At 41.1% G+C, this 10,120-nt stretch overlaps 1 protein-coding gene across 7 annotated transcripts in view; it reads left to right on the top strand.

Annotated features, from left to right (window-relative positions):
• Matcap2 (microtubule associated tyrosine carboxypeptidase 2) overlaps positions 1 to 10,120 on the top strand; it is a 50,650-nt gene that overhangs the window by 3,495 nt on the left and 37,035 nt on the right. The gene's annotated exons all lie outside the window — the stretch shown is intronic.

Raw genomic sequence — 10,120 nt, 5'->3', positions numbered from 1 at the left:
TTTTTTTTTTTTTTTTTTTTTTTTTTTGGAGAAAGGGTTGCTGTTGGCAGAAGCTGCTTGTTGATTCCCGGCTACCTAGACCGGAAATAATCACTCAGAAACTATATTATTTGCAATACTGTTTGGCCAATAGCTTAAGCATATTTTTAGCTAGCTCTTATATCTTAAATTAACCCATTCTATTATTTTATATTTTACTATGAGGCAAGGATCCAAATACCAGCTTGTGTCTTTCTCCTCTGGTGGCTACCTGGCCTCTCACTGACTCTGCCTGCTTTCTCCCAGCATTCAATTTAGTTTTCCTGCCTAGCTCTATTCTGCCCTATCACAAGCCAAAGCAGCTTCTTTACTCATTAACCGATAAAAGCAACATATATACAGAAGGACTTCCCATACTAGGTTACCTATATCCCAGAATAGCCTCAAACTTCCTATGCTGTTGAAGAAGACCTGGTCTTTCTGCCTCCACCTTCCAAAGACGGAGACTATATATATAATATAGGTGTGCCCCTGTACCAATCTTATAATTTATGTAATATATATATATATGTGTGTGTGTGTATGACTTTTCCATACCCACATTTATTTCATAAGGCTATTTTCATAAAACTTATTTTGTAGTTGTGTTTGTTTTTGGTGCTTTGAGACAGTCTCACTGTGACCTCAGTCTCATAGAGCTGTCTGTCTCTGCCTCCTGCTGTGATTGAAACTCAGCATCAGCACTCCTGGCTCAATACCCACATTCTCTGAGTGCCAAGGACATATTTCCCTTAAATTTTAGTCAAAGAAATGCATCAAGTTTCTTGTCAGAATTCATCTCTCCTCTCACTAAACTTCCAATGCCAGGACCATTTAGTCCTTTTCACTTTCTGCTCCCCTACCTTCAAGAGTCTGACGTCATCCAGTTGTGTTAGATCATCTTCTGCAACGACAAAACTTCATAACTTAGCTCTTTTTGTTTATTTTTTGAGACAGGGCCTGTATATTGTTCTGGCTGTCCTAGGGTTTTTATAGATCATAGAGATCCTCCTTACCTCTGCCTCCCAAATGCTAGAACTAAAGGCATGTACCAGCTGGGCGGTAGTGGCACACGCCTTTAATCCTGGCACTCAGGAGGCAGAGGCAGGTGGATCTCTGTGAGTGTGAGCCCAGCCTGGTCTACAAGAGCTAGTTCCAGGACAGGCTCCAAAGCTATAGAGAAACCCTGTCTCGAAAAACCAAAAAATAAAAAATAAAAATAAATAAAGGCATGGACCATCATGCCTGACCAACATTTAGTAATTTTTCAAAGTTTATTTCTTATTTTGCAGACTGAGCAGTCTAAGACACAGGCTTCACAATTAAAAAGGTCTTCTTACAAAGCAGACCAGAAAGGCAAGTGAGAACATACAAGACATGGCATTGAGCTGGGACTAGAGAGATAGTTCAATCCTTAAAAGCATGTGCTCTCTAGTCCCAGATCAATACCAAAGTTGTCCTCTGGCTTCCACAAGCATGCCCTAGCATCCATGTGCCTACTCATTATACAGACATACAAGGATAACAATTTAACTACATCGTTTCCTCATTCCCTTTCCTCCCTCCAACCCCCACATACACATACCTCTTACTCTCTTTCAAATTTATGACCTCTTTTTTCTTAGTTGTTACTACATACCTATTTGTGCATATTTGTGTATATATATTTATAAATACAACCTGCTTAATCTATATAATGTTACTTGTAAAACATATATATATGTTTTCAAGGCTAACCATTTGGTGTTTGTGGTAGTTTGAATGTAATTGGTCCCCATAAGCTCATAGGGAGTGGCACTGCTAGGAGGTGTGGCTTTGTTAGAGTGGGTGTGGTCTTGATGGAGGGAGTGTGCCACTGTGGAGGTCTCTTATGTGCTCAAGCCACTCCCAGTGTATTTATTCATTTCCTGTTGCCTATAGGTTGAGATAGTACTATTCTCAGGTCCTTTTCCAGCAACATGTCTGCCTGTCTGCCTCCATGCCACACCGTCATGTTAATGGACTAAACCTCTAAATGTAAGCCACCCCCAATTAAATGTATATTCCTTTATAAGAGTTGTTGTGGTCTGCTGGGCAGTGGTGGTGCCTTTAATCCCAGCACAGCACTCAGGCAGGCAGGCAGATCTCTGTGAGTTCAAGGCCAGCCTGGTCTACAAAGTGAGTTCCAGGACAATCATGGAAAAGCAAAGCAAACAAAAAAAAACAAAACACCAACAAAAAGAGTTGCTGTGGTCATGGCGTCTCTCCACAGCAATAGAAACCCTAACTAAGACAGTATTGAACAGTAAATTGGAGTGCTTTTCCCAGGCTAAAACTATTTCTTCTGCTCTCAGTGTTCCTTAGTTGCCCATAGCACTTTGTATAGGATTGAGGTCTCATGAGCTCCCTCCTCACCCAGACACATGTGCATGTCTCTTGGTGTCCTCTTTGTTCACCTCCTGTTTAGGCAGCCATGTTGTAGACTTTATGGTTGTAGCTTCTGGCATTTATGGAGATACAATCTCACAGCAAATTCCCTATTCACGATCTTTTTGCTCCTTCTTTTGCAATGATCCCAGAGCCTTAGGTGCAGAAGTTGAGTTGTAGATGTATCAGTTGGGTCTAGACTTCACATTTCTGCATTTAGATTGGCTGTAGTTTTCTGTAATGGTCACTGTTGCAGAGAAGTTTCCTTGACGAGGGGTAAAGAATATACTTATCTGTGGGTATAAGGACAAACATGTAGAATGTAATTGGTAATTGTGCTGACTTAGTAAAGTGGTGGTTGGAGAGTCTCCTCCAAGATCCATGAATTCACTAGCCGTGGGTAGTTGGAGTAGTTGGGATAGTTGGGGTAGTTGACTTTCCAGTTCCAGGCATGATATTCTTTTTGTTTCTTATCCAATTAGTGAGTTGCTGGTTACACTATACCATGATGGTTGTTATTGTGGCTCCCAAGTGTCAAGCTGGGTAGGACTGCTGTTTGCTTCCCTCCTTTAAAAACCTTTCGTGGTACTTTCTGGTCCATGAATCTAGTCCTCAGGGAGGGGGCATTCAGCTCAGTTCTAGCTCAGGGGCCTCTGGGCCATGTGTCTGAAGTGCATGGTGTCTTCAACAACAAGAACTTAACCTTCCACCTCTGGGGACAATCACCTATGATGCTTGGGAGGTCTCTTGGGAAACCCTGACCAACATCTCAAAAGAGGGTTTATCTTGACTGGTGTTGGGGCTTCTGTTAGATGGTCTTTGGCTCTTGGGGGACATGAAAGTGTTTTAGTGTTAAAAAAGAGGGCACGGAATGTACATATTGTCAGAATGCTTGCTCAGCATACTTGAGACTTTAGATTTAATCTCATGTACAATAAAACTAAGGTGTTTGTTTTACTTCACAGTTTCAAGGGTTTATGATTGGTTGACCCCATTTCTTTGATGGCTAAAGGTGTATCATGTTGGGAGATTATGGCAGAACCAAACCACTCAGCCCAGGGCCATGAAGCAGAAAAGATGAGGAAGTACCTGTGATTCCACCATACTTCTAGGAAATCCCTAGTAACCTGAAGACAGAGCCCTACCTCTTAAAGGTTTTACTGCCTTTAATACATAGCCATTGGCTGAATCTTGGGGGACTTATCCATACCACTGGATTTATTCTTCAAACACTGCCCAACCTCTTTTTAAAAAGTTTTTATTAACATAATTAACATACATTCATTAAATATGTATTAATGATTTTCATGATGACATATTTGTGCATATATGTAATGCATTTTAATTATTCATCACCCTCTTGTGTTCCCTTCCCATTCTATTCTTTCCCTTCCTCTTCATATCTCCCTATTTCTACTTTCATGGAGCTTTCTTTCCTTCTTTTTTCCTTTTTTGTTCGTTCGTTTGTTTGTTTTGTGACCTAATGAGTTTAGTTAAAATTACTTGCAGGGAAATGACTTTATTTTATTTTGCTACCTTTTTTTGTTGTTGTTTTTGTTTTTCGAGACAAGGTTTCTCTGAAGCTTTTGGAGCCTGGGACTAGAACTTGTAGACCAGGCTGGCCTCGAACTCACAGAGATCTGCCTGCCTCTGCCTCCCAAGTGTGGGATTAAAGGTGTGCGCCACCAACGCCTGGCTTTTATTTTGCTATCTTATTTTCTTCTGTTTTGCTTTGAGCCAGAATCTTATGTAGTTCTGGGTGGCCTCTAACTCCCCATGTAGCTGAGGCTAACCATGAAGTTCTAATCCTCCTCCCCTGCCTCCCAGATGCTAGGATTATAGGGTGTACACTAAGCTTGTGTCTGTGAGGATGTCATGGCAGACGTGTTGTTGTCAAAGAAGAAATCACAGAATTGGTTTTCTCTTTTTGCCTTACATGGGTTTGGGGGAGGGATTTGGGGTCATGAATGTTGCATGGAAATCATCTTTACTGAGTCATTTCCTCATCTCCTGCACTGATTTTTTTTTAATCAACACAAGGTGCAAGTGGCATGAAGAAAATGATATTCTCTTCTGTGCTTTAGCTGTTTGCAAGAAAAGCTCGTACTGCATCAGTAATTCTCTAGCCCCTCTGTTTGGAATCCAGCTCACTGGAGCTCATGTTCCACTACAAGACCATGAGGCCAACAACAGTGTGACGCCCAAAATGGTTGTACTGTATACAGGGACTTACCAGAAGCTAAGAGTTGAGAATTCAGGATTCTGTCATTTCAACTCTTACAAACAGGAACAAAGGTCAAACACATCCACTTGTACCCATCTGGGGTGAAAATTTCTGGCCCCAACAGCAGTGTTTGAGGAAGATGGATTCCCTGCCTGCTGGAGAGCATCTCCAGCTCCTCCAACAACATCCACAGATTCTCCAACTGTGAAACTTCACTCTCTACTTACATGTCCCAAAAAGATGGGTACAAATCTTTCTCTTCTTTTTTTTTATTAATCAAGGAACACATGATAAATTTTTTTTTAAAGATTTATTTATTATGTACACAGTGTTCAGCCTCCTTGTATGCCTGCAGGCCAGAAGAGGGCACCAGATCTCATTACAGATGGTTGTGAGCCACCATGTGGTTGCTGGGAATTGAACTCAGGACCTCTGGAAGAGCAGCCAGTGTTCTTAACCACTGAGCCATCTCTCCAGTCCACCTCTCTTCCTTTTCTTAATGATGGTACTCTTTGCAATTTCTGGAAAAATAACAAGCCTAACTTCCTTTCTGACTACAGTCATATTAAGCAAACAGATCACATCAATAGTAAATGTCACTCCTCTAAAAATGACTTAATCTGTAAGGAAACTATTTCATAGATTAAAAATAATTGTGGTTGGATAAGAAGTATAATTTTAAAAAAAGTAGTTAAAAGACTCCCCACAGGGGCTAGAAAGATGGCTCAGCAGTTAATGCTTGCTTCTTTTCTCAGGTCCCAACACTGATATGGGCTCACAAACACTCCAGGGATCCAATATCCTCTTCTGGCTTCCTGTGGCACACATACTCATTTATACTCATGTGTCATACACACAAATAATAATACAAATAAGGAAGAAAGGGCAAGAACACTACCAAACTCATTCTGTAAAGCTAGCATAATTCTGATACCCAAAGCAGATGATGACACAACAAACAAGCCCTACGAACCAGTCTGTCTGATGAGCATAGACACGGAGTCTCCCAAATTACTTATAAAGTCAAGATTACGTTATGGTCATATACTATATTTGGTTGCACATGCCTATAAACCTAGCACTTGACAGGAAGGGACAGGCAGATCTCTTGAGTACCAGCCACCAGGACTTCATAATGAAAGACTGTCTCAAAAGAAAGCAAAAAACAAAACAACAACCACCACAAAAAAAAAACCCAGCCAACCAACCAAGCAAACATACATCACAAGCAAGGTGGTTTCATATAAGGGATTCAAGGTTGGTTCAATATATACAAATTTTAAAACTCACAAATCATCATAAACCACCAAATTAAAAGATCTAAAAACAAATTAAAATACTTAAAAACAAATTAAAATATTTAAAAACCAAATTAAAAGATTAAAAATTTGGACCAGTCAAAGTAACAATGAGCAGTCCAGCCATAGCTGAGCTGGGAAACTTTGAGGCAAGGAAGGGTGGGGCTGCGGAAGCCACTGGATGGTCTGCAGGTGGAGCTGTTCCAGCTGCAGGTCACTAAAGCAACACATCCACATCCAAGCTCTCTATGACCTGAGTTGTCACCAAACCCATCACTCATGTCCTGACCATCATGAACCAAACACATAAACAAAGTCTTAGGAAATTCTATAAGGAAAGAAGTCAAGTCCCTAGACTTACAGCCCAGGAAGACAGAACCAACATCCTCTGCTGGCTGGTGGAGCACAGAGAGGCAGCAGACTATAAGGCAGGAGCAGCAGCTGCATCTGCACAAACAGCCAAGGCTTCAGGTCTCCACAACAATAAATACCAAACATGCTGAAAAGAGAGACCGACATCCCATGATGATCTCAATGGACTCAGAAGAGGGACTTGACAAATTTCACATACATTGTGCCGGCTAGTTTTATGCCATCTTGACACTCAATAGAATCAGTTTGAAAAGAGGGAATGTCATTTGGTTCTTCCTTTCCTTTTTCCCCTTCTGTCTAAGCCTTGACTAAGACTGCCTTTCTCATTCACAGAATCCAAAGATAATGCATATGTGGAGTTGGGAGGACAACTTGTGGGAACGACTCCTATTCTGCCACGTGGGTTCCAGATACTGAACTCAGCCTCAGGCTTGGCAGCAGGGCCTTATTGAGCCATCTTGTTAGCCCAAGAAAGATGTTATTGAGACAAGGCCCCATGTTGGACCTTGTCCTCAAAGTTAGGATTCCATCACTTCTGTCTCCCAAGCATCACCTAGTCTGACTAGACTTTTGTTGTTGTTTCCTTCCTTCCTTCCTTCCTTCCTTCCTTCCTTCCTTCCTTCCTTCCTTCCTTCCTTCCTTCTTTTCTTTTTTCTTTCCTTTCTTTCTCTTTACCTCCCTCCCTCCCTCCTTCTCTGTCTCTCTCTCTGTCTCTCTACCCCTGAGACAGGATCTCTGTGTAAAATCCCTAGCTGTCCTGGAAGTAGTTCTGTAGACCAGGCTGGCCTCAAACTCACAGAGATCAGCCTGCTTTTGCTTCTTGAGTGCTGGGATTAAAGGCATGTGTCACCACTGACCAACTGTTATTTTCTTTGTTGGAGACTCTTGCAGCTCAGGATGGCCTCAAACTATGTAGAGGATAACTTTGGATTCCTAATCTTTTTACCTCCCAAGTGCTGGGATTATGAGTATATGCCACTACACCTGGCTTTAATTTTAATACAATCTTGATTTTTACAGCAATTTGAAAATGGAGGAAAAAGGAAAGAAGGAAGGGGATAGGGAATAAAGAAGGAGGGGTGAGAGGGAGAGCAAATTAGAGGAGTAAGTAGTAATTAAGTCAGTCCTTTTATCTCAGTCTTAATGGTTGATGTAGAAACAGGTATACAAGTTTTCTCAGAAAGAAAGAATTGTTCATTGTTCTGGCAGTGTGTAAAAACAATGCTGACTCAAAAGTAGAATGGGACAGCTGCAGATGCTGTGCCCAGTGCAGACACTGAGCAGGCAATGAACGAATCAATAATTAACAATGCACATGTACAGATTTGATGAAGATGAATAATTACATAGCTGGGATGGGTGAAAAGCAGCACTGCTGTCTTAGAACAACTCGTGTTCAGGAATTTGTTAGCAAGTGCCTGGATAATAGATGTAAAACATAATTTTAAATGTTTTTATTATATTGACATATTTCTTCGTAGAGCACTTATTAAAGTTTTTTTAAAATAAGTGGGGCACTGGTGGTGCACGCCTCTAGTCCCAGCACTCAGGAGGCAGAGGCAGGAGGATCTCTGTGAGTTTGAAGCCAGCCTGGTCTATAGAGGGAGTTCCAGGACAGCCAGGACTATTACACAGAGAAACCATGTCTCAAAAGCCCAAAAAGAAAAAAAAAGATTTTTAAAATAAAAACGACAAAAAATATAAGTAGGATGAACATAAAAATAAGGGTGAGGTTAAGATTATAATTGGGATTAGTACAAAGGCATCAAATTCACCAAATTCAGTTTTAGAATTGTCTTTTAAAAGAACAGTCTCACTGTATGTCTTTGGTTTACTCTGTAGATGAGCAAACTCACTGAGATCTACCTGTCCCTGCCTCCATAGTACTGAGATTAAAGGCATACCTCACCACACCTGGCCATATTTAAATTTAAAAAAAGATTTATTCATTTTATTCTATGTATATGAATATTTTGCCAGCATGCATTTATGTGTACCATGTGCCTGTTGAAGTGAGAAGGTGTTGGTGCCCCTAGAACTGGAGTTACAGATGGTTGTGGGTGCTGGAAATTGAACTCAGGTCCTCTGCAACAGCAAGTAGTGCTCCTAACTACTAAGCCATCTCTCCAACCCCAGTTTTAGAATTCTTAAGGTTTTCATTTTTGATTTTGGTTTGAGATAGGGTGTCACTATGTAGCTCCGACTGGCATAGAACTCATTAGATCAAGCAGGCCAGAGATCTACTTGTTTCTGTCTTTGAAGTGCTAGTATTAAAGGCGTGTGCCACCAACCCAAACCCCAAAATTCTTAAGACTGATGAACACTGAAGAGGAGGTATACTTTTAATATACATGTATGTATACTAAATATGTATGTATGTATATGTGTATGTATGCATGTAATATATATTCATATATGTAATGCATATCAGTATTTAAGATCTTCCCTACTAGTCAGTAAGGTTCTTCTATATTCTAAAAACATTAAGCCAGGTGCTTGTATATAAAACTCTGTGAAACGCATACGTTTTGGTTATTTGAACTTGTAATGAAAGTGGGATTGGGGTCATAGTACAATGCTAGACTGAGGGCACAGTAGGAGATGACATCAAAAAGATGACCAGAGCTAGGTCATAAAGGACTTCACAGGGGAGGTGAGAGAGTGACACGATCTGACTTCAGTAGGACCTCTCTGTCCACTGGGCTTTGAAAACTGACTTGAGTCAGGGTGAGACTGCAAGGATCATCTAGGACTCTGCTTTGGAAACAGGGTTGAGACTCCAGATGGAGTCATGTAACTGAATGTGGGGGCTTTGAAAACTTTTGTCAGCAGTGAAAGGTTTCTGGACATGTAATGATCAAATATTGACTTCCAATCAGAGAATGCAGAGCTCTTCTGGTAGCACTCTCCTGCATGACATGAAGTGAGTCGCTGCAGCTTTGGCTGTGAACACAAGACGTACTTTACATTGCGGGCTGTCACCCATCAACACTGATGAATGCCACCTAAAACTCCTCTGCTGGGATTCCAAGCTGATGTTAAGAGTCACAGTGTTTTTATTGTGTAGATAAGGTTTTCTGCTCTTATGGAAGCACAATGTAATGATGTAATTATGGAAGCAAAGGATTTTAATATTTTTCCACCATCACTCCTCAGCTTGTAAATACCTAGTATATGTGTGGATTGTATTGTGTTAGAATGTTTGAAGAGGGGGCTGGAGAGATGGCTCAGCGGTTAAGAGCATTGCCTGCTCTTCCAAAGGTCCTGAGTTCAATTCCCGGCAACCACATGGTGGCTCACAACCATCTGGAATGAGGTCTGGTGCCCTCTTCTGGCCTGCAGACATACACACAGACAGAATATTGTATACATAATAAATAAATATTGAAAATTTTTTTTAAATGTTTGAAGGGCTGGAGAGATGGTCCAGTAGTTAAGAGCGTTTGCTGCTCTTGCAGAGGACCTGGGTTTAGTTCCCAGAACCCATGTGGTGGCTCAGAACCATCCATAAAGCCAGTTTCAGGGAATTTGATGCCCTCTTCTAGCCTCTGTGGGCACTTGGCATGCATGTAGCACACACATGAAGAAAAACATTCAGACACACAAAATAATTTCTTAAAGTCCACATTAAGGACCTTTTAAAAGTGTTAAGAATAGTGTTGTTTTAGCCATGTGTAGTTGTACACTGGTACACTCTTATAATCCCAGCATTTGAGTGCCTGAACAAAGAGGAGGGTCAGGGGTTCAAAGTTACCCTCAACTGTGTAGTGAGTGCTCGGTCAACCTGGGCTACATGAAGCCT

Source organism: Alexandromys fortis, unplaced genomic scaffold (assembly GCF_014885135.2).
Source record: "Alexandromys fortis isolate MF-2015 unplaced genomic scaffold, M_Fortis_MF-2015_v1.1 scaffold_204, whole genome shotgun sequence".
NCBI lineage: Eukaryota > Metazoa > Chordata > Mammalia > Rodentia > Cricetidae > Alexandromys > Alexandromys fortis.
Note: the sequence above shows the minus strand (reverse complement) of the source record. Positions and strands in the feature narration are given on the sequence as shown.